The sequence below is a fragment of the Bombina bombina genome, chromosome 11 (assembly GCF_027579735.1).
Source record: "Bombina bombina isolate aBomBom1 chromosome 11, aBomBom1.pri, whole genome shotgun sequence".
NCBI lineage: Eukaryota > Metazoa > Chordata > Amphibia > Anura > Bombinatoridae > Bombina > Bombina bombina.
Genome location: NC_069509.1, coordinates 64,394,521 through 64,418,405, shown reverse-complemented (window position 1 = coordinate 64,418,405; position 23,885 = coordinate 64,394,521).

Sequence of the window (23,885 nt, the reverse complement as noted above, 5' to 3'; positions counted from 1 at the left end):
TCAGATTGGCTTACGAGACTGCCGGACGGCAGCCTCCCGAAAGAATCACAGCTCATTCCACTAGGGCTGTGGCTTCCACATGGGCCTTCAAGAACGAGGCTTCTGTTGATCAGATATGTAGGGCAGCGACTTGGTCTTCACTGCACACTTTTACCAAATTTTACAAGTTTGATACTTTTGCTTCTTCTGAGGCTATTTTTGGGAGAAAGGTTTTGCAAACCGTGGTGCCTTCCATTTAGGTGACCTGATTTGCTCCCTCCCTTCATCCGTGTCCTAAAGCTTTGGTATTGGTTCCCACAAGTAAGGATGACGCCGTGGACCGGACACACCTATGTTGGAGAAAACAGAATTTATGTTTACCTGATAAATTACTTTCTCCAACGGTGTGTCCGGTCCACGGCCCGCCCTGGTTTTTTTAATCAGGTCTGATAATTTATTTTCTTTAACTACAGTCACCACGGTACCATATGGTTTCTCCTATGCAAATATTCCTCCTTAACGTCGGTCGAATGACTGGGGTAGGCGGAGCCTAGGAGGGATCATGTGACCAGCTTTGCTGGGCTCTTTGCCATTTCCTGTTGGGGAAGAGAATATCCCACAAGTAAGGATGACGCCGTGGACCGGACACACCGTTGGAGAAAGTAATTTATCAGGTAAACATAAATTCTGTTTTTTTATTATAGAGCCATAAGCCACGCAAACTGAACACATTAAAAAGGCTGTATTTTTTATTATAGAGCCATAAGCCACGCAAACTGAACACATTAAAAAGGCTGTATTTCTCCAACATAGGTGTGTCCGGTCCACGGCGTCATCCTTACTTGTGGGATATTCTCTTCCCCAACAGGAAATGGCAAAGAGCCCAGCAAAGCTGGTCACATGATCCCTCCTAGGCTCCGCCTTCCCCAGTCATTCTCTTTGCCGTTGTACAGGCAACATCTCCACGGAGATGGCTTAGAGTTTTTTGGTGTTTAAATGTAGTTTTTATTCTTCAATCAAGAGTTTGTTATTTTAAAATAGTGCTGGTATGTACTATTTACTCTGAAACAGGAAAGAGATGAAGATTTCTGTTTGTAAGAGGAAAATGATTTTAGCAACCGTTACTAAAATCGATGGCTGTTTCCACACAGGACTGTTGAGAGGAATTAACTTCAGTTGGGGGAAACAGTGAGCAGACTTTTGCTGCTTGAGGTATGACACATTTCTAACAAGACTATGTAATGCTGGAAGCTGTCATTTTCCCTATGGGATCCGGTAAGCCATTTTCTTAGTTTAAGTAAAAGAATAAAGGGCTTCATTAGGGCTTAAAAAACTGGTAGACATTTTTCTGGGCTAAAACGATTACTTTACTAAGTATATTTGGCAGATTATTACTTTTAATAGTTGTTAAATCTTGGGGATTGTTTTAATAAAAACGGCAGGCACTGTATTGGACACCTTTTTCACTGGGGGCCTTTTCTAGTCATAGACAGAGCCTCATTTTCGCGCCTCTAATGCGCAGTTGTTTTTGGAAAGCATGGCATGCAGATGCATGTGTGAGGAGCTAAGAACCACTGAAAAAGCTTATAGAAGGCATCATTTGGTATCGTATTCCCCTCTGGGCTTGGTTGGGTCTCAGCAAAGCAGATACCTGGGACTGTATAGGGGTTAAATGTAAAAACGGCTCCGGTTCCGTTATTTTAAGGGTTAAAGCTTTCAAATTTGGTGTGCAATACTTTTAAGGCTTTAAGTTACTGTGGTGAAATTTTGGTGAAATTTGAACAATTCCTTCATACTTTTTCACATATTCAGTAATAAAGTGTGTTCAGTTTGAAATTTAAAGGGACAGTAACGGTTTTATTGTAAAACGTTTTTTGTGCTTTGTTGACAAGTTTAAGCCTGTTTAACATGTCTGAACCATCAGATAACGATGTTCTATATGTATGAAAGCCAATGTGTCTCCCCATTTAAATATATGTGATATATTTGTGTCATAATGTCCAAACAAAGTAGGGATAATAATGCCATAGATATGATATTGCCCAAGATGATTCCTCTAATGAGGGGAGTAAGCATGGTACTGCATCATCCCCTTCTGTGTCTACACCAGTTTTGCCCACACAAGAGGCCCCTAGTACATCTAGTGCGCCAATACTTATTACCATACAACAATTAATGGCTGTAATGGATAATTCTATTGCATGCATTTTTTTCCAAAATGCCTACTTATCAGAGAAAGCGTGATTGCTCTGTTTTAAACACTGAAGAGCAAGAGGACGCTGATGATATCTGTTCTGACATACCCTCACACCTATCTGAAGGGGCCAGGAGGGAGGTTTTGTCTGAGGGAGAAATTTCAGATTCAGGGAAAATTTCTCAACAAGCAGAACCTGATATTGTAACTTTTAAATTTAAATTTCAACATCTCCACGCACTACTTAAGGAGGTATTATCTACTCTGGATGATTGTGACAATTTGGTCATTCCAGAGAAATTAGGTAAGATGGACAAGTTCCTAGAGGTTCCGGTGCCCCCCGATGTTTTTCCTATACCCAAGCGGGTGGCGGACATAGTAAATAAGGAGTGGGAAAGGCCCGGCATACCTTTTGTCCTCCCCCTATATTTAAGAAATTAGTTCCTATAGTCGACCCCAGAAAGGACTTATAGCATACAGTCCCCAAGGTCGAGGGGGCGGTTTCTACTCTAAACAAACGCACTTCTATTCCTATAGAAGATAGTTGTGCTTTCTAGATCCTATGGATTAAAGCTTAGAGGGTTTGCTTAAAAAGATGTTTGTTCAGCAAGGTTACCTTCTACAACCAATTTCATGCATTGTTCCTGTCACTACAGCTGCGTGTTTCTGGTTCGAAGAACTAGAAAAGTCGCTCAATAAAGAATCTTCGTACGAGGAGGTTTTGGACAGAGTTCAAGCTCTTAAATTGGCTAACTCTTTTTTATTTTAGATGCCGCTTTGCAATTAGCTAGATTAGCGGCGAATAATTCAGGGTTTGCTATCGTGGCGCGCAGAGCGCTTTTGCTTAACATCCCTTTCAAGGGTAAAACACTGTTTGGCCCTGACTTGAAAGAGATTATTTCAGACATCACTGGGGGAAAGGGCCACGCCCTTCCTCTGGATAGGTCTTTTAAGGCTAAAAAGAAGCCAAATTTTCGTCCCTTTCGCAGAAACGGACCAGCCTCAAATTCTACACCCTCTAAGCAAGAGGGTAATACTTCTCAAACCAAGCCAGCCTGGAGGCCGATGCAAGGCTGGAACAAGGGTAAGCAGGCCAAGTCACCTGCCACTGCTACCAAAACAGCATGAAGTGTTGGCCCCCGATCTGGGAAGGATCTGGTGGGGGGCAGACTTTCTCTCTTTGCTCAGGCTGGGGCAAGAGATGTTCAGGATCCTTGGGCGCTAGAAATAGTTTCTCAAGGTTATCTCCTGGAATTCAGGGAACTACCCCCAAGGGGAAGGTTCCACGGGTCTCAATTATCTTCGAACAGGCATTCTTACACTGTGTAGAAGACCTGTTAAGCATGGGAGTGATTCATCCTGTTCCATTAGGAGAACAAGGGATGGGTTTTTACTCCAACCTGTTCATAATTCCCAAAAAAAGAGGGAACATTCAGACCTATTTTAGATCTCAAGATTCTAAACAAGTTTCTAAGGGTTTCATCATTCAAAATGGAAACCATTCGAACGATCCTTCCTACCATCCAGGAAGGTCAATTCATGACCACGGTGGACTTAAAGGATGCGTACCTACGTATTCCTATCCACAAGGAACATTTTCGGTTCCTAAGGTTCGCCTTTCTGGACAAGCATTACCTGTGGCACTTCCATTCGGATTAGCCACTGCTCCAAGGATTTTCACAAGGGTACTAGGGTCCCTTCTAGCGGTGCTAAGACCAAGGGGCATTGCAGTAGTACCTTACTTGGACGACATCCTGATTCAAGTGTCGTCTCTGTCAAAAGCAAGGGCTCATACGGACATTGTCTTAGCCTTTCTCAGATCTCACAGGTGGAAAGTGAACATAGAAAAAAGTTCTCTGTCCCCGTCAACAAGAGTTCCCTTCTTGGGAACAATAATAGTTTCCTTAGAAATTAAGGTTTTTCTGACAGAGGCCAGAAAATCAAAACTTCTAAGCTCTTGTCAGGTACTTCATTCTGTTCTTCTTCCTTCCATAGCGCAGTCCATGGAAGTAATAGGGTTGATGGTTGCGGCAATGGACATAGTTCCTTTTGCACGAATTCATCTAAGACCATTGCACCTGGGCATGCTCAGACAGTGGAATGGGGATTATACAGACTTGTCTCCGACGATACAAGTAGATCAAATAACCAGAGATTCACTCCGTTGGTGGCTGACCCTGGACAACCTGTCACAGGGAATGAGCTTCCGCAGACCAGAATAGGTCATTGTCACGACCGACGCCAGTCTGGTGGGCTGGGGCGCGGTCTGGGAACCCCTGAAAACTCAGGGTCTATGGTTTCGGGAAGACTCTCTTCTCCCGATAAACATGATGGAACTGAGAGCGATATTCAATGCTCTCAAGGCTTGGCCTCGACTAGCAAAGGCCAAATTCATAAGGTTTCAATCAGTCATCATGACGACTGTTACATATATCAACCATCAGGGGGTAACAAGGAGTTCCCTGGCGATGGAGGAGCATCCGGGGGAGTGGGAACTCCATCTGGAAATCTTTGCCCAAATAACTCAATTATGGGGCATTCCAGACTTGGTTCTGATGGCCTCTCGTCAGAACTTCATGGTCCCTTGTTACGGGTCCAAATCCAGGGATCCCAAGGCGACTCTATTGGATACAATAGTAGCACCTTGGATCTTCAACCTAGCTTATGTATTCCCACCGTTTCCTCTCATTCCCAGGCTGGTAGCCAGGATCAATCTGGAGAGGGCTTCGGTGACCTTGATAGTTCCTGTGTGGCCACGCAGGACTTGGTATGCAGACCTGGTGAATGTGTCATCGGCTCCACCATGGAAGCTACCTTTGAGACAGGACCTTCTTATTCAGGGTCCATTCGAACATCCGAATCTGGTTTTCCTCCAACTGACTGCTTGGAGTTTGAACGCTTGATTTTATCAAAGCGTGGGTTTTCAGATTCTGTAATAGATACTCTTATTCAGGCTAGAAAGCCTGTAACTAGAAAAATTTACCATAATATATGGAAAAAATATATCTGTTGGTGTGAATCTAAAGGATTCCCATGGAACAAGATAAAAATTCCTAAGATTCTTTCCTTTCTACAAGAAGGTTTGGAGAAAGGATTTTCTGCGAGTTCTCTGAAGGGACTGATCTCTGCTTTATCTGTTTTACTTCACAAAAGGCTGGCAGCTGTGCCAGACGTTTAAGCATTTGTTCAGGCTCTGGAGTCTTAATCTAGTTCTTTCAGTTCTTCAAGGGGTTCCGTTTGAACCCTTACATTCCATAGATATTAAGTTATTATCTTGGAAAGTTTTGTTTTAGGTTGCAATTTCTTCCGCTAGAAGAGTTTCTGAGTTATCTGCTCTGCAGTGTTCTCCGCCCTATCTGGTCCATGCAGATAAGGTGGTTTTTACGTACTGAGCCTGGTTTTCTTCCGAAGGTTGTTTCCAACAAAAATATTAACCAGGAGATAGTTGTACCTTCTTTGTGTCCGAATCCAGTTTCATAGAAGGAACGTTTGTTACACAATTTGGACGTTGTCCGTGCTCTAAAATTCTATTTAGATGCTACAAAGGATTTCAGACAAACATCTTCCTTGTTTGTTGTTTATTCTGGTAAAAGGAGAGGTCAAAAAGCAACTTCTACCTCTCTATCTTTTTGGCTTAAAAGCATCATCAGATTGGCTTATGAGACTGCCGGACGGCAGCCTCCTGAAAGAATCACAGCTCATTCCACTAGGGCCGTGGCTTCCACATGGGCCTTTAAGAACGAGGCTTCTGTTGATCAGATATGTAAGGCAGCGACTTGGTCTTCACTGCACACTTTTACCAAATTTTACAAATTTGATACTTTTGCTTCTTCTGAGGCTATTTTTGGGAGAAAGGTTTTGCAAACCGTGGTGCCTTCCATCTAGGTGACCTGATTTGCTCCCTCCCATCATCCGTGTCCTAAAGCTTTGGTATTGGTTCCCACAAGTAAGGATGACGCCGTGGACCGGACACACCTATGTTGGAGAAAACAGAATTTATGTTTACCTGATAAATTACTTTCTCCAACGGTGTGTCCGGTCCACGGCCCGCCCTGGTTTTTTAATCAGGTCTGATGATTTATTTTCTTTAACTACAGTCACCACGGTATCATATGATTTCTCCTATGCAAATATTCCTCCTTTACGTCTGTCGAATGACTGGGGAAGGCGGAGCCTAGGAGGGATCATGTGACCAGCTTTGCTGGGCTCTTTGCCATTTCCTGTTGGGGAAGAGAATATCCCACAAGTAAGGATGACGCCGTGGACCGGACACACCGTTGGAGAAAGTAATTTATCAGGTAAACATAAATTCTGTTTTTTTATTATAGAGCCAGCCAGGATGTGTTACTTACCTTATGTTTCTCTGCAGGTTGCGCCCTGTGTACCCGTTGCTCCCCAGGCTAGTGGCTACTGCCGGTTTGCCCGCCACTATGAGGCCCTGATTTCAACACAGTCAGTGTGAGGTTCCATTCCCACCATCCGTAGCAGCCGCTGCTTGTTGTGTGTCTGCGCCTGCGGCTATGATGTGGATGTGTTGCCCCTGTCTGGACTCAGACACCAATAAAGGGCCAATTCTTGAGTGCCCCGGCCCCAAAAAGTGCCGCCCCCTCAAATCTGCCGAACTAGGCCATAATATGCCCATGCGCCCGGCACTCAGCACAACAGACTTAGACTTGCTGTCGTCTGATTGGCTGAGAGGCGGCAACGGCTCCCGAGGCTTTCAGAGTCAAGCCTCCGGTGGGAGCAGTATGGGCCGCAAGAGAGCACTGCAATGGCACCTATTCTCCTCCTGGTGGCAGTGTCTCAGCGGCCCATAGACTTCCATAATAGCTTGCATTCATATTGCGCAATAGAAGGATAGCTGGCAGGACTCTAGTTGCGCAATATGAATGTCAATGTATTTCTGTTACGTTTTTTTTTTAACACATCAAAATAATAAAGTACTGATTTTGGTGGAGGGGTGGGGGGGGTAGGGGGGTCACCTTTTTATTAAAAAAAAAAATGGAAAAAAAAAAATGGAAAAAAAAAAAAGATTTTATTTTTATATAAAAAAAGGCTGTAATACCTAGATTGGCCAGGGGTGGCACTGCCTCACCTGCCTCCAATGAGTGCACGTCACTGAATTACTGTAGTCGATACTGTTAGTATAATATTTACCGTCATTCTTGTTCCACCACCCAGTGATATGTTTGCAAGGGTCCACAGCATACATTGAGACAGCACCTCTCACAGTTGCAATTGATACGACTAGCACTCCTAAGCGTGTCATATTTACTGACAGACTCGTAACTCTCTGAACACCTAAGTGTGTAGCCCTTTTTTTCAGAGTCTAAGAAACGCAAATAGTTAATAAACACAACTCGGCCATTGACTGCAATTATATTTAACTCTGATAAGTAACAACCATCAAGTGGATTTCACTAAATATCTTGTCTACACTGTGGGTCTTTATAGAGAGTAATACCAGCGGTACTGTCAAGCTTAGAACAACGCGGTATTTACAGAGTGTAAAGAGCGGTGCTAACTCTGTGAAGCCCCCCTTCTCACTGCAAGTTTATTAGCTAATTAGAATACTAGGACACAAAGGCAACATTGTACCACAATAATAGCTGTTTTATACAGCATGCTAAGATACTAAGTGTTCTAAATTTTTAGTGATATGCTTGCAAGGGTCCACTGTATACATTGAGACAGCACCTTTCACAGTTACAAGTGATATTACTAGCACTCCTAAGCGTGTCATACTTATTGACAGACTAGCAACTCTCTGAACACCCAAGTGTGTAGCGTTTTTTTTCAGAGTTTAAGAAACGCAAATAGTTAATAAACACAACTCGGCCATTGACTGCAATTATATTTAACTCTGAGTAGCAACAACCATTGAGTGTACTTCACTAAATATCCTTTCTACACTGTGGGTCTTAATAGAGAGTAATATCAGCGGTACTGTCAAGCTCAGAACAACGCAGTATTTTACAGAGTGCTAACGCTGTGAAGTCCCTTTTTTTCAGCAAGTTTGTTAGCTAAATGAATACTAGGACACAAATGCAACATTGTACCACAATAATAGCTGTTTTATACAGCATGCTAAGATACTAAGTGTTCTAAATTTTTAGTGATATGCTTGCAAGGGTCCACTGTATACATTGAGACAGCACCTTTCACAGTTACAAGTGATATTACTAGCACTCCTAAGCGTGTCATACTTATTGACAGACTAGCAACTCTCTGAACACCCAAGTGTGTAGCGTTTTTTTTCAGAGTTTAAGAAACGCAAATAGTTAATAAACACAACTCGGCCATTGACTGCAATTATATTTAACTCTGATTAGCAACAACCATTGAGTGTACTTCACTAAATATCCTGTCTACACTGTGGGTCTTAATAGAGAGTAATATCAGCGGTACCGTCAAGCTCAGAACAACGCAGTATTTTACAGAGTGCTAACGCTGTGAAGTCCCTTTTTTTCAGCAAGTTTGTTAGCTAAATGAATACTAGGACACAAATGCAATATTGTACCACAATTAATAGCTGTTATACAGCATGCTAAGATACTAAGTGTTCTAAATACAACTCAATTTAACATCATGCAGCTCGCCATATTATTATCCTTTACCCCAAGTTGCTTAATACAATATATATCAAGTTTATAACCTTAATACTCACACTTTGAGAGAATACTTATGAAATATTAACTCTAATTATGTATACCTATAATACCTATTATAATTCAGAGCTACATATTAATGTTTAAATACAATGAATCTAAAGTGGGATAACTGATATGTTATATTAATCCAAAAACATCAATGGTCAGCCGCCACGTTATGAATCTACCCCAGTAATTATAAATCTCACTATAGAGCAAATAACTACTGCCAATGATGCGAGAATAAATATCAAATTACTTTTGGGTAAACAACAAGAAACTAAGTGTACGTTTAGGTACAACACAACTAGTTTTTGCTTGAAGTCACCTAGTGTCCTATCATTTATAACAAACTTTAACAGAATTTGAATCCGGAAAGAATTTGAGAATGGTTGGAATAAAACCAAACAATACTTAACTCCAGATGTATCCACTACCCATAGCAGCTTAAGTGTGTTTTTAATTTTAAATACTATTTTATTAAATACTATTAAAAGTTACATTTTATCCTTTGTTTCACTAGTACACTTTCATAGGCTGTATCCAAGTTAATTACAATCTGTAATAAATATCCAATAAGCCTAGAGTGCTATTTTGTGTATTCTCTTGTCAGCAAGTCTCTTCTTGCTACAATTTGTAAATAAAATTGTTCCAGTTAGAACTTGGCTTTCAGACGAACCTGGTTCTGAGTGAAGGAATCACATTTCTGTGCCCTGTTCTGATGAAAGGGACAAAAACGTTTAGGAGATTAAAATTTACCCTTGAACTGGGGCGTAGTTAGCTCTCAGTCTGAGCGGTCGCATCCTGCCATAGCTCTGGCTATACATTATTAACTATATATTTGGCCGCTTAGCCTACTTGACACAGGGTGCCTACTAGCTCATGGATCCTAGATAAGAAACCTGAAGTTTGGGGGACATCGAGGAGTCAAGCAATTCCACTTGGTTTGGTGGCGTTGTTGGGCGAGGCCTTTGGAGAGCGGCCATCTTTCAACTGCGTGAGGAGGTTATTAACGAAAGGGAGAAGGATTCTAAAAGGCTACTTTCAGCAACACAGAGCTAGCTAATCTGTAAGGACGGTGCAGAAACTTCTTCCTTTAATACATGTAACGGAGACACCACAACACCTTTTCACATAGGAACTAAGCCCCAGTATCATTTTTGTAGAGTGCTACATTATAGTACCCAAGGCCATCATAGTACCTGTTTAATACCTACTGGATGATATCAAGGTGGTTCTGCAGAAATATCAGCTTGCCTTTACAGAGACTTTGCAATCCGCTATGGTCCCGCCTAATACAGATGACCCAGGTGACATGCTCTCATGCAGATTAGCGCAATGCGATGGCACATCACAGTGTGAGACTCCACTCTCCACAAAGGAGGCAAGAGACTTGTGTTTGGAGTCTGACGCTTGCAAGCTGCAAATAGGTGAGCAGAATCCTAGCAATCACAAGCAAGCCACGCTGAACCCCATACTGATGACCAAGAGAAAAGCACTTATAGATGACCACAATACTCTTCTCACGGCCTAGGAATGAAGACAGCACCGGATCAAATTGTCTTCCAACGAAATCCGCTTTACCCGATCCAGGCAACCTGGTACAAGATTTCCTTGGCATTTGATGGAAAACTATATACCCCAAGCCCACGGCAAAGTTCTGGAGGACCGGCATAGGATAGGAAACAATGTGTTCCCAGTTATGCCATGTGGTTGGCGACAACATGGTTCACCGGGAGAGAACTCACACTGAACTTTTTGAGGAGTATAGTGTATATTTCTTCTACAAGATATGACGAGTCCACGGATTTCATCCTTACTTGTGGGATTTATTTTCTGCCCTGATGTTGATGATCTTAGCAAACATTATCTAAGATCCATGATGGTTCCCACAGTGCAGCTGAAGGTAGTGTAAGAAAAATCTTCAGTGTGGAGAACGGTATCTTGCTACAAGCAGCATTGAGGTATGTTCAGTCTTTTGTTTCTGGGGAGACTTGATGCATCAGAACAGGCTGACATTTTTCCCTATATGGGGAGGGGTAAGCAGTATGCACTATATGTAAGGAGATGGTGTACCTGGAATCCCTTTATACTGATTGCCAAAGTATGTAAATATATCTTTGACTTATTCAAGGGCTGGACGCTGGGAGCTGCGGTTTTGATTAAGGGCTGTTAAGTCACTGGCCTGAGGGAGTACAGTGTTACGATGTTTCAGTGTATATAAGAGGGCATATGGCTTAATTTTTTCAGTCGACGTGTTTGTTTCTCCAACATAGGTGTGTCCGGTCCACGGCGTCATCCTTACTTGTGGAATATTCTCTTCCCCAACAGGAAATGGCAAAGAGCCCAGCAAAGCTGGTCATATGATCCCTCCTAGGCTCCGCCTACCCCAGTCATTCTCTTTGCCGTTGCACAGGCAACATCTCCACGGAGATGGCTAAGAGTTTTTTGGTGTTTAAATGTAGTTTTTATTCTTCAATCAAGTGTTTGTTATTTTAAAATAGTGCTGGTATGTACTATTTACTCTGAAACAGAAAAGAGAAGAAGATTTCTGTTTGTAAGAGGAAGATGATTTTAGCAAACGTTACTAAAATCGATTGCTGTTTCCACACAGGACTGTTGAGATGAAGTAACTTCAGTTGGGGGAAGCAGTTGCCAGACTTTTCTGCCTGAGGTATGACTGGCCACATTTCTAACAAGACCTTGTAATGCTGGAAGGCTGTCATTTCCCTATGGGGACCGGTAAGCCATTTTCTTAGATTAAGTAAAAGAATAAAGACTTTATAAGGGCTTTAAAAACCTGGTAGACATTTTTCTGGGCTAAAACGATTACTTTGCTAAGCATATTTGACAGATTATAGCTCTTTATAGTTATTATAATCTTGGGGATTGTTGTTAAAAAAACGGCAGGCACTGTATGGACACCTTTTTCAGATGGGGGCCTTCTCTAGTCATAGGCAGAGCCTCATTTTCGCGCCACTAATGCGCAGTTGTTTTTGGAAGGCAAGGCATGCAGATGCATGTGTGAGGAGCTAAGATCCACTGAAAAAGCTTATAGAAGGCGTCATTTGGTATCGTATTCCCCTCTGGGCTTGGTTGGGTCTCAGCAAAGCAGATTCCTGGGACTGTATAGGGGTTAAATGTAAAAACGGCTCCGGTTCCGTTATTTTAAGGGTTAAAGCTTTCAAATTTGGTGTGCAATACTTTTAAGGCTTTAAGACACTGTGGTGAAATTTTGGTGAATTTTGAACAATTGCTTCATGCTTTTTCGCATATTCAGTAATAAAGTGTGTTCTGTTTAAAATTTAAAGTGACAGTAACGGTTTTATTATAAAACGTTTTTTGTGCTTTGTTGACAAGTTTAAGCCTGTTTAACATGTCTGAACCATCAGATAAACGATGTTCTATATGTATGAAAGCCAATGTGTCTCCCCATTTAAATATATGTGATAATTGTGACATGGTGTCCAAACAAAGTAGGGACAATGATGCCACAGATAATAATAGTGCCCAAGATGATTCTTCAGATGAGGGGAGTAAGCATGGTACTGCATCACCCCCTTCTGTGTCTACACCAGTTTTGCCCACACAAGAGGCCCCTAGTACATCTAGTGCGCCAATACTTATTACTATGCAACAATTAACGGCTGTTATGGATAATTCTATTGCAAATATTTTATCTAAAATGCCTACTTATCAAAGAAAGCGCAATTGCTCTGTTTTAAACACTGAAGAGCAAGAGGACGCTGATGATAACGTTTCTGACATACCCTCACACCAATCTGAAGGGGCCAGGAGGGAGGTTTTGTCTGAGGGAGAAATTTCAGATTCAGGAAAAATTTCTCAACAAGCTGAACCTGATGTTGTAACATTTAAATTTAAATTAGAACATCTCCGCGCACTGCTTAAGGAGGTATTATCTACTCTGGATGATTGTGACAATTTGGTCATTCCAGAGAAATTATGTAAGATGGACAAGTTCCTAGAGGTTCCGGTGCCCCCCGATGTTTTTCCTATACCCAAGCGGGTGGCGGACATAGTAAACAAGGAATGGGAAAGGCCCGGCATACCTTTTGTTCCTCCCCCTATATTTAAGAAATTATTTCCTATAGTCGACCCCAGAAAGGACTTATGGCAGACAGTCCCTAAGGTCGAGGGGGCGGTCTCTACTCTAAACAAACCCACTACTATTCCCATAGAAGATAGTTGTGCTTTTAAAGATCCTATGGATAAAAAATTAGAGGGTTTGCTTAAAAAGATGTTTGTTCAGCAAGGTTACCTTCTACAACCAATTTCATGCATTGTTCCTGTCACTACGGCAGCGTGTTTCTGGTTCGAAGAACTAGAAAAGTCGCTCAATAAAGAATCTTCGTATGAGGAGGTTATGGACAGAGTTCATGCACTTAAATTGGCTAACTCTTTTATTCTAGATGCCGCTTTGCAATTAGCGAGATTAGCGGCGAAAAATTCAGGGTTTGCTATCGTGGCGCGCAGAGCGCTCTGGCTAAAGTCTTGGTCAGCGGATGTGTCTTCCAAGACAAAATTGCTTAACATCCCTTTCAAGGGCAAAACACTGTTTGGTCCTGATTTGAAAGAGATTATTTCAGACATCACCGGAGGAAAGGGCCACGCCCTTCCTCAGGATAGGTCTTTTAAGGCTAGAAATAAGCCTAATTTTCGTCCCTTTCGCAGAAACGGACCAGCCTCTACTTCTACATCCTCTAAGCAAGAGGGTAATACTTCTCAACCCAAACCAGCCTGGAGACCGATGCAAGACTGGAACAAGGGTAAGCAGGCCAAGAAGCCTGCCACTGCTACCAAAACAGCATGAAGGGATGGCCCCCGATCCGGGACCGGATCTGGTGGGGGGCAGACTTTCTCTCTTTGCTCAGGCCTGGGCAAGAGATGTTCAGGATCCTTGGGCACTAGAAATAGTTTCTCAAGGTTATCTCCTGGAATTCAAGGATCTACCCCCAAGGGGAAGGTTCCACAGGTCTCAATTATCTTCAAACCAAATAAAAAGACAGGCATTCTTACATTGTGTAGAAGACCTGTTAAAGATGGGAGTAATTCATCCAGTTCCAATAAGAGAACAAGGGATGGGGTTTTACTCCAACCTGTTCATAGTTCCCAAAAAAGAGGGAACATTCAGACCAATTCTAGATCTCAAGATCCTAAACAAATTTCTCAGGGTTCCATCGTTCAAGATGGAAACCATTCGAACGATCCTTCCTACCATCCAGGAAGGTCAATTTATGACCACGGTGGATTTAAAGGATGCGTACCTACATATTCCTATCCACAAGGAACATCATCAGTTCCTAAGGTTCGCTTTTCTGGACAAGCATTACCAGTTTGTGGCACTTCCATTCGGATTAGCCACTGCTCCGAGAATTTTCACAAAGGTACTAGGGTCCCTTCTAGCGGTTCTAAGACCAAGGGGCATTGCAGTAGTACCGTACTTGGACGACATCCTGATTCAAGCGTCGTCTCTGTCAAAAGCAAAGGCTCATACGGACATCGTCCTAGCCTTTCTCAGATCTCACGGATGGAAAGTGAACATAGAAAAAAGTTCTCTTTCCCCGTCAACAAGAGTTCCCTTCTTGGGAACAATAATAGACTCCTTAGAAATGAGGATTTTTCTGACAGAGGTCAGAAAATCAAAACTTCTAAGCTCTTGTCAAGTTCTTCATTCTGTTCTTCGTCCTTCCATAGCGCAGTGCATGGAAGTAATAGGATTGATGGTTGCAGCAATGGACATAGTTCCTTTTGCACGAATTCATCTAAGACCATTACAACTGTGCATGCTCAGACAGTGGAATGGGGATTATTCAGACTTGTCTCCGACGATTCAAGTAGATCAAAGGACCAGAGATTCACTCCGTTGGTGGCTAATCCTGGACAACCTGTCACAGGGAATGAGCTTCCGCAGACCAGAGTGGGTCATTGTCACGACCGACGCCAGTCTGGTGACCCCTGAAAGCTCAGGGTCTATGGTCTCGGGAAGAATCTCTTCTCCCGATAAACATTCTGGAACTGAGAGCGATATTCAATGCTCTCAAAGCTTGGCCTCATCTAGCAAGGGCCAAATTCATAAGGTTTCAATCAGACAACATGACGACAGTTGCATATATCAACCATCAGGGGGGGAACAAGGAGTTCCCTGGCGATGGAGGAAGTGACCAAGATAATTCAATGGGCGGAGGATCACTCCTGCCACTTGTCCGCAATCCACATCCCAGGAGTGGAAAATTGGGAAGCGGATTTTCTGAGTCGTCAGACATTCCATCCGGGGGAGTGGGAACTCCACCCGGAAATCTTTGCCCAAATAACTCAATTATGGGGCATTCCAGACATGGATCTGATGGCGTCTCGTCAGAACTTCAAGGTTCCTTGTTACGGGTCCAGATCCAGGGATCCCAAGGCGACTCTAGTAGATGCACTAGTAGCACCTTGGACCTTCAACTTAGCTTATGTATTCCCACCGTTTCCTCTCATTCCCAGGCTGGTAGCCAGGATCAACCAGGAGAGGGCTTCGGTGATCTTGATAGCTCCTGCGTGGCCACGCAGGACTTGGTATGCAGACCTGGTGAATATGTCATCGGCTCCACCATGGAAGCTACCTTTGAGACAGGACCTTCTTGTTCAAGGTCCATTCGAACATCCAAATCTGGTTTCTCTCCAACTGACTGCTTGGAGATTGAATTTGATTTTATCAAAGCGTGGGTTTTCAGATTCTGTAATAGATACTCTGATTCAGGCTAGAAAGCCTGTAACTAGAAGAATTTACCATAAGATATGGAAAAAATATATCTGTTGGTGTGAATCTAAAGGATTCCCATGGAACAAGATAAAAATTCCTAGGATTTTATCCTTTCTACAAGAAGGTTTGGAGAAGGGATTATCTGCAAGTTCTCTGAAGGGACAGATTTCTGCGTTATCTGTTTTACTTCACAAAAGGCTGGCAGCTGTGCCAGACGTTCAAGCGTTTGTTCAGGCTCTGGTTAGAATCAAGCCTGTTTACAGACCTTTGACTCCTCCCTGGAGTCTTAATCTAGTTCTTTCAGTTCTTCAAGGGGTTCCGTTTGAACCCTTACATTCCGTAGATATTAAGTTATTATCTTGGAAAGTTTTGTTTTTGGTTGCAATTTCTTCTGCTAGAAGAGTTTCTGAGTTATCTGCTCTGCAGTGTTCTCCGCCCTATCTGGTGTTCCATGCAGATAAGGTGGTTTTGCGTACTAAGCCTGGTTTTCTTCCGAAAGTTGTTTCCAACAAGAATATTAACCAGGAGATAGTTGTACCTTCTTTGTGTCCGAATCCAGTTTCAAGGAAGGAACGTTTGTTACACAATTTGGACGTAGTCCGTGCTCTAAAATTCTATTTAGAAGCCACTAAAGATTTCAGACAAACTTCTTCTTTGTTTGTTGTTTATTCTGGTAAAAGGAGAGGTCAAAAAGCAACTTCTACCTCTCTTTCTTTTTGGCTTAAAAGCATTATCCGTTTGGCTTATGAGACTGCCGGACGGCAGCCTCCTGAAAGAATCACAGCTCACTCCACTAGGGCTATGGCTTCCACATGGGCCTTCAAGAACGAGGCTTCTGTTGACCAGATATGTAAGGCAGCGACTTGGTCTTCACTGCACACTTTTGCCAAATTTTACAAATTTGATACTTTTGCTTCTTCAGAGGCTATTTTTGGGAGAAAGGTTTTGCAAGCCGTGGTGCCTTCCATTTAGGTGACCTGATTTGCTCCCTCCCTTCATCCGTGTCCTAAAGCTTTGGTATTGGTTCCCACAAGTAAGGATGACGCCGTGGACCGGACACACCTATGTTGGAGAAAACAGAATTTATGCTTACCTGATAAATTACTTTCTCCAACGGTGTGTCCGGTCCACGGCCCGCCCTGGTTTTTTTAATCAGGTCTGATGAATTATTTTCTCTAACTACAGTCACCACGGTATCATATGGTTTCTCCTATGCATATTTCCTCCTGTACGTCGGTCGAATGACTGGGGTAGGCGGAGCCTAGGAGGGATCATATGACCAGCTTTGCTGGGCTCTTTGCCATTTCCTGTTGGGGAAGAGAATATCCCACAAGTAAGGATGACGCCGTGGACCGGACACACCGTTGGAGAAAGTAATTTATCAGGTAAGCATAAATTCTGTTTTTACTTGCGACCCATGCGGGTCTTAGTCAGGTTAGAGTTACGCCCACGGTGGGCGGGGCTTATTTTTGCACGCTCAGGACGCGCAGTATCATCCAGATCGCATAAGAAGCAGCATCTGGGGCTCCGATGGGGCCTAAGTTGTCTCGGCCTTCGAAGGGTCTTTAAAGTATCAGACAACAGCTGTATATTCCGGGGGCAGGTAGGCGCCACAGCAGAGCTGTGGTGTGGTGCAGGGGCCAAATTAAGTTAATAACATGTTTTACATATCTCAGCAAGTGGATGCAATACTGATAGTATTTTGGGCACATTAAATTATTTTTTTTATTGTCATAAACACGTTTTTTGAAGATATCAGAAAAATAGTTGCACTTTTAATATTTAAAGGTGCAGTACAGTTTTTTTTTTTTTTTTATCATTAACATTTTTGCCTAGAATTTGAACTCAGAGCTCAATATTTTAAGCAAAGAACAACTTTTGTTAATATTGCTAGTCGGTTTAATATGTCCGACACTGAGGAAGAAACTCTTTGTTCTATGTGTTTAGATGCCACTGTGGAACCCCCTCTGACTTTTTGTCCCTCGTGTACTGAGAGGGCCTTACAATGTAAAGCACAGATTTTATGTAAAGAAAATGTGTCTAAGGATGATTCTCAGTCTGAGGAGAATCAGGGTATACCGCTAACTTCTCCCCAAGCGTCACAACCTTTAACACCCACCCAAGCGACGCCTGGTTCTTCAACCACGTCTAATTCATTTACTACATTTAGTTATGTCAACTACCCTTACAGAGGTATTATCTAAGTTGCCAGTGTTACAGGGTAAACGCAGTAGGACGGAAGTCAATGTGAATACTGAGCCCTCTGATGCTTTGTTAGCTATTTCCGATGTACACTCCCAGGGATCTGATTTGGGGGTCAGGGAACTTCTGTCTGAGGGGGAACTTTCCGATTCGGGAAGTGTGTTACCTCAGACGGACGTCATGTCCTTTAGATTTAAGCTTGAACATCTCTGCCTGTTACTTCGGGAGGTTTTAGCGACTCTGGATGACTGTGACTCTATTTGTGGTACCACCAGAGAAATTGTGAAAGGTTCTTCAAGCAGTGGTGCCTTCCGTTTAGGTTCCTGTCTTGTCCCTCCCTTTCATCCGTGTCCTATAGCTTTGGTATTGTATCCCATAAGTAAGGATGAAATCCGTGGACTCGCCATATCTTGTAAAAGAAAAGTAAATTTATGCTTACCTGATAAATTTGTTTCTTTTACGATATGACGAGTCCACGGCCCTCCCTGACGTTTTTCTATAGACAGGTTTTTATTTTTGTTAAACTTCAGTCACCTCTGCTCCTTGGCTTTTCCTTTCTCTTCCTAATCGAATGACTGGGTTGGGGGGGGGAAGGGAGGAGCTATTTATGCAGCTCTGCTGTGGAGCTCTTTGCCTCCTCCTGCTGACCAGGAGGCGTAATCCCATAAGTAAGGATGAAATCCGTGGACTCGTCATATCGTAAAAGAAATAAATTTATCAGGTAAGCATAAATTTCCTTTTTCATCATTTTTTTTAAACTGATGAAGGTGGCCTTTATTTTTACTGATGCTAAATCCTAGTGTTTTTGAAGCACTAGGATTTACCATCACTTTAAAGTAGTGAAACAGGGAGAGGGTAAAGGGTCTTACCAAGATAAATCTATACACCCATGAGACAACTTAATTAAAAGGAGAACCTCCTCTTTCAAATTAAGGAATCAATTTGTAGTTTTTTATAATACATCCGCCACGATAATTAGAGTAATAAAAGGGGCAAGGCATTGAAACATTATCTTTCTGTGCAGAAAAATGCAGAAATGAATGGCATTAAAGGGACATTAATCTGCTTGGTACACATATAGCAACAGGGATATTACTCATCATTTTGTTTTTCCTCCTGTGTCTGAAGCTCTCTTCAAATCTATTTTCTTCTTTCAACCCTTCAAAGTGCTGGTTAATGAATCTCTGCGTCTTCACACTGCTGCATATTATTTACAGCTTTTTTACAATCTTATGCAACTTATTATTTACTTGTGTTATCATTTTTTTCTTGGTTCTCTTTGGTATCTTTAGTTGAAAAGCAGCGACATGCTAAGGAGCCGGACCATTTCTGAAGCACTATATGGCCGCAGTTTTGCAGGAATGATTTTTCGTTTGCAAGAGCACTAGATGATTACACTATTTCCTGTCATGCAGTGCTCCAGATGCCTATTTTACACACAATACCATGGGAACAGAGCAAATTTGATAATAGAAGTTATTTGGAAACTTTTTTTAAAAAATGGTGTGACTAGGTATCACATGGTTTATGACAAATTGTGAATATTCACCAGACACTGACAGTAATGGTCATTTTCATAATTCAGCCTTGTAACCTATTCTTTCTCTTAGGTTTCAGTGGGCTCCAGTTGTTGCTGATTATTTGACCAATAGTGTAAGTAAATATTGCCTTCGTTATTTCTTTTAAATAGAATGAATTTCTCGGTTGCTTATAAAAGACATAATGCTCCTAGGTGGCATTGATTATTTTTTACAAATGATTACGTGCACTATAAATATCTATTGACGGCAGCACGTTAGTTATTTGTAATTACAGAACAGTGACTGTTTTAGCTGCTACATTGTATTAAATTGTTTACAAATCGCTCATTTACTTCTATTCCATTTTAAACAGCTGATTTTACCGGTTGTGTCGCCAACTATACTGAAAATGTCATTAAAGGGACACTAAACCCCATTTTTTTTCTTTCATGATTTAGATAGAGCAGCAATTTTAAGCAACTTTCTAATTTACCCCTATTATCAATTTTTCTTTGTTCTCTTGGTATCTTTATTTGAAAAAGCAGGAATGAAAGCTTTGGAGCCGGCTCATTTTAGGTTCAGCACCTGGGTTGTGCTTGCTGATTGGATGGCTAAATGCAGTCACCAATCAGCAAGCGCTACCCAGGTACTGAACCAAAAATGGTCTAGTTTCAAAGCTTTCATTTTCACTTTTTCAAATAAAGATAGCAAGAGAACAAAGGAAAAATTATAATAGGAGTAAATTAGAAAGTTACTTAAAATTGCTGAATCATGAAAGAAACATTTTGGATTTAGTATCCCTTTAACTTAAGTACATTCTAGAAAAACTAGTTAATTTTTCATTGTTCTCACTATGTAGTGGTTTTGGAGTAAACAGTGAGAAATAAGATATGGAGAACTTTGTCTAAATAATTAGATGAGCTAATGAGGTCTGCTCTCCCTACAAGCTTAGCCCCTTTAAAATAATGAAGGCATGAAAGGCTATGTACAGTTTTGTATGTTTATATATAATAGTGTACATTATATATTTATACAAATATGGGATGTTGACCAATTTTGTGTAAAAATTAAAATGCTCCATTTCAATTTATCTATTTAAATGCATTTGTCTTCTATCAGCCATTATTTGCCCTATTTATAAGGAAACTCTGCTTGAATTTTTTATTGTTTAAAGATAGAAAAGATCAAATGCCTTTGCTACCCATTCCCCAGCTTTGCATAGCCAACATTGTTATATTAATATAGCTTCTAAGCCCCTGCAGGCCGCCTATTATCTTTTTTATTAGCTTTTACAGACACAGTGCTAGTTCATGTGTGCTCACTCCCGTGGACAATAAGTTATGCAGGAACCAGCACTTATTGATTAAAATGCAAGTTTGTAAAAATCACAGAGATAAGGGGCACTTTCAGTAGATCTAAGCAGAGGCTTAGATAAAGGTAATTATAGAGGCCACTGCTTGCTGCATTTTTTGGCTCTTTTTGGAGTCAGATTTCTCCTTTTGAAAGTGCAGATCCAGATAGTTAGCAACCTACACATTTGTTTGATGCATTTCTTTTTAAATATAAATGATGGTTGGTGATTTTGCTGCACACTGATTTCATTCCAGGTGTTAATTTCTTCTAGATAAATCAGATAAATCTTTTATGTCATACATATAGATTGGGATATATTGGTCTTAATATAATTTGGCCTTTACTGTATCTTCAACCTTGGCTAGGATGTGAATGTTAAAGGATTACAAAGCAATGTTCAAAATCACACAAAACGTGGATAAATTACTATAGAGGAGCACAACTAAAACACTTACTTGCAACGCAAAACAAAGTTTCTTTATACTTTTAAAACAGTATATTTTATTTGCAGTGTTAATTCACTGAAGACTGCCCCTAAAATCACTAAACAAACTTGTATATCAGCGTTTGTGCTTATGAATATAATTCTCATATTTTCCTGGCCGTGCGCATTCGTTTCCAATAATCTACGCATGCGCAGAGTGGAGTAATGAAGGCTTCACTGCCTGACTTTGGTTGAAGCATTAGAGCAAGGGCAGTAATAAATGAGAACAATATATATAATAATATGTTTATTATTACTAGAGGAGATCCTTTTCATATGCGCTCCTTGCCTAATGCTGCACCGCTTCATGACCCGCTCTGCTATTGATAGAGCGGGCCTGGTGCTCACTGAAGACTGAAACTCGTCCAGTGACGTCAGCGGCTAGGTAGCTAAAATGTAAGAACAGAACTAGCGCACTAAGAGACATGGGCGCCTTATTCCTACTCTGAGTAGACACCCCTCCCCCCACCTGATTGGACTCATATAATGAGTCCTATGGGGGGTTTGGAAAATAAAAAATTTCGGATGTCAGATTACAGGAAAGCAGTGCATAAAGGAAAAAAGTAAGCAATTGTGAATTCTAATTATTTTAAACGTTCTTTTGAAAGATGTAAACCTTTTTTTTTTTTTTTATCCAGTTTCATGTCCCGTTTAACACTTTTTTGTTTGTTTTTTATATTCAGGTGCTTCCATTTCAGATACTCGCTATTCCTGAGCTTCAAGTATTGAAAACCAAAATAGGACAGTTATCTGCAATGTCTCCCTCTGAGCTTGGACATTGATAAGAAGCCTGCTAAAAATCATCTAATGCAATCAAACATGCACTTTTAATATGGGCTGCATTGAAGGCTTTGCTCAGATGCCTTTCTTTGCAATACCTCTCTCTGCCTCGTTCTTGGAACAATTTTCGCATACCCACTTGTTTAATTCCTTTAATGATGTGTGAGAAGCTAACGAGGCTGTCTTTTTTTCAAGTGAAAAAATTCATGTTTTTACGTCAAATGTTTTTAAATATTGTGGCTTTAAATCAGCCTGGGACAAAATATCTATCTGGTGTGATTGTCTTCCTACACTTCGAGTTAAGAAATTGCACTTTTCAAGGTTTCTAAATCATATTAGTTAATAATAAATGTCTGTACTATTCATGGCTCCAAAAGTAACTCGTATGTGTTAAGAGCAGGCATTGTCTGTATTAGTAAATAAACACTAGTATTGGTTGTCCATTCTCCTTATTAGCAATACACATTTAATATGGGTTTTTACTGCCACTGGAAGCTACGGTGCCTTTTTTCTAATAACATCCTACATATTTTCTATATTAGAAGATAATGTTCCTGGAATATATGTTTCTCTACTGACACCCATAGTGAATTTGCTGTACATATTAATGTACTCGTCACAGGAATTTAGTCTGTCTTGAAAATAAAGAAGAATTCAATAATTGAAGTTGTGAGCGTGCTCTGCTTCTCCTATAAGACATTTCATCATGAGTGTTTGTTTCTTGAGGATTTGTCCCATTCACAGTTTCCATACTGAGCTTTAATACTGAACTGCCGGCAGTATGGTACATTATACTGTACACATTTTTAAATTGTATTGCGCAAAGCAAGTTTTGTGTATGAAATCCATAGCTTCAAACCTAACCACCATTTTTGCAATGGTGCACGCTACGTATCATATTCCTCTGTGTGTAAATAGTCGTATGCATTTCTGTGGTATGTGTCTTAAGCAACACTTGAAAATTAATCAGTGCAGGGGACACTTGTTGCATTCTTTGTTTAAAAACGACTGAATATATATATTATTATTATTTTTTTAAAAGTGTTTATCAAAAGGCACCTGATAATTAAGAATAGGTATGAGCATTTGGACTTTTCCCGATGCCTCTGTATGTGGAAGAAGGCAGACGCTCGGGGCATTTGGTTCTTTTCAGAGCTGGATTTCTTATTGTGAAAGAGCAATACATTTAAGCTCTGGATTTGCACAGATCTTAGTGTGTGGCACTTTCACAAGGAATCTCGCTCAAAAAAGAGCTGAACGCCGCAAGCGGCCACCACCTTCCATCCAAAACCTCCAAATACACATTCCTAGTGAAAATGAAACGTTCATGATTCAGATACAGTGTGCAATTTAAAAAATAAAATGATAATAAGCCTTTACAATTTACTTCTGTTGTAAAATGTATCTTTCTTGATAAGATTACTTGAAAATGTCTTGTTTTTTATGAGCGTATATATGTAGGCTCAGGAACATGCACGTGCCTGCAGCACTGTATGTGGCAGCAGTGTTTGCAGCAATGTATGTTAGAATATGATATATTGTTGCCAATGCTGCTGCCATATAGTGCTAAAGTTCCGTGCACGATTTTAAACCTACCTTAGTATTCTTTAATTAGAAAGGAATATTTTTTTTATCAGAAGATAGCGAGAATTGTTTGGATCATTCTGAATCATGAAAGTTTAATTTTGACTTTCATGTCCATTCAACACCCCTGTGCCTTTTGTCCTCTGACAAATTAAGATTATCTCTGTGTTCTATGGTGATGCTGGAGGGCAAACATCTGTGTCCCTGTGCAAAACACATTTAAATGTTCATTGTATTCCGTATTACCTTGCAAAGCTTTTTCCGTGCAAGTTTTTATGTTGTCTGCTGTTTAAGACTTAATAAAGGTGCATTCTAAACTATTTTTGCTTCTCTTCATAAACTGTATTCTCACATTCTTCTATCAGAGTATGTGATC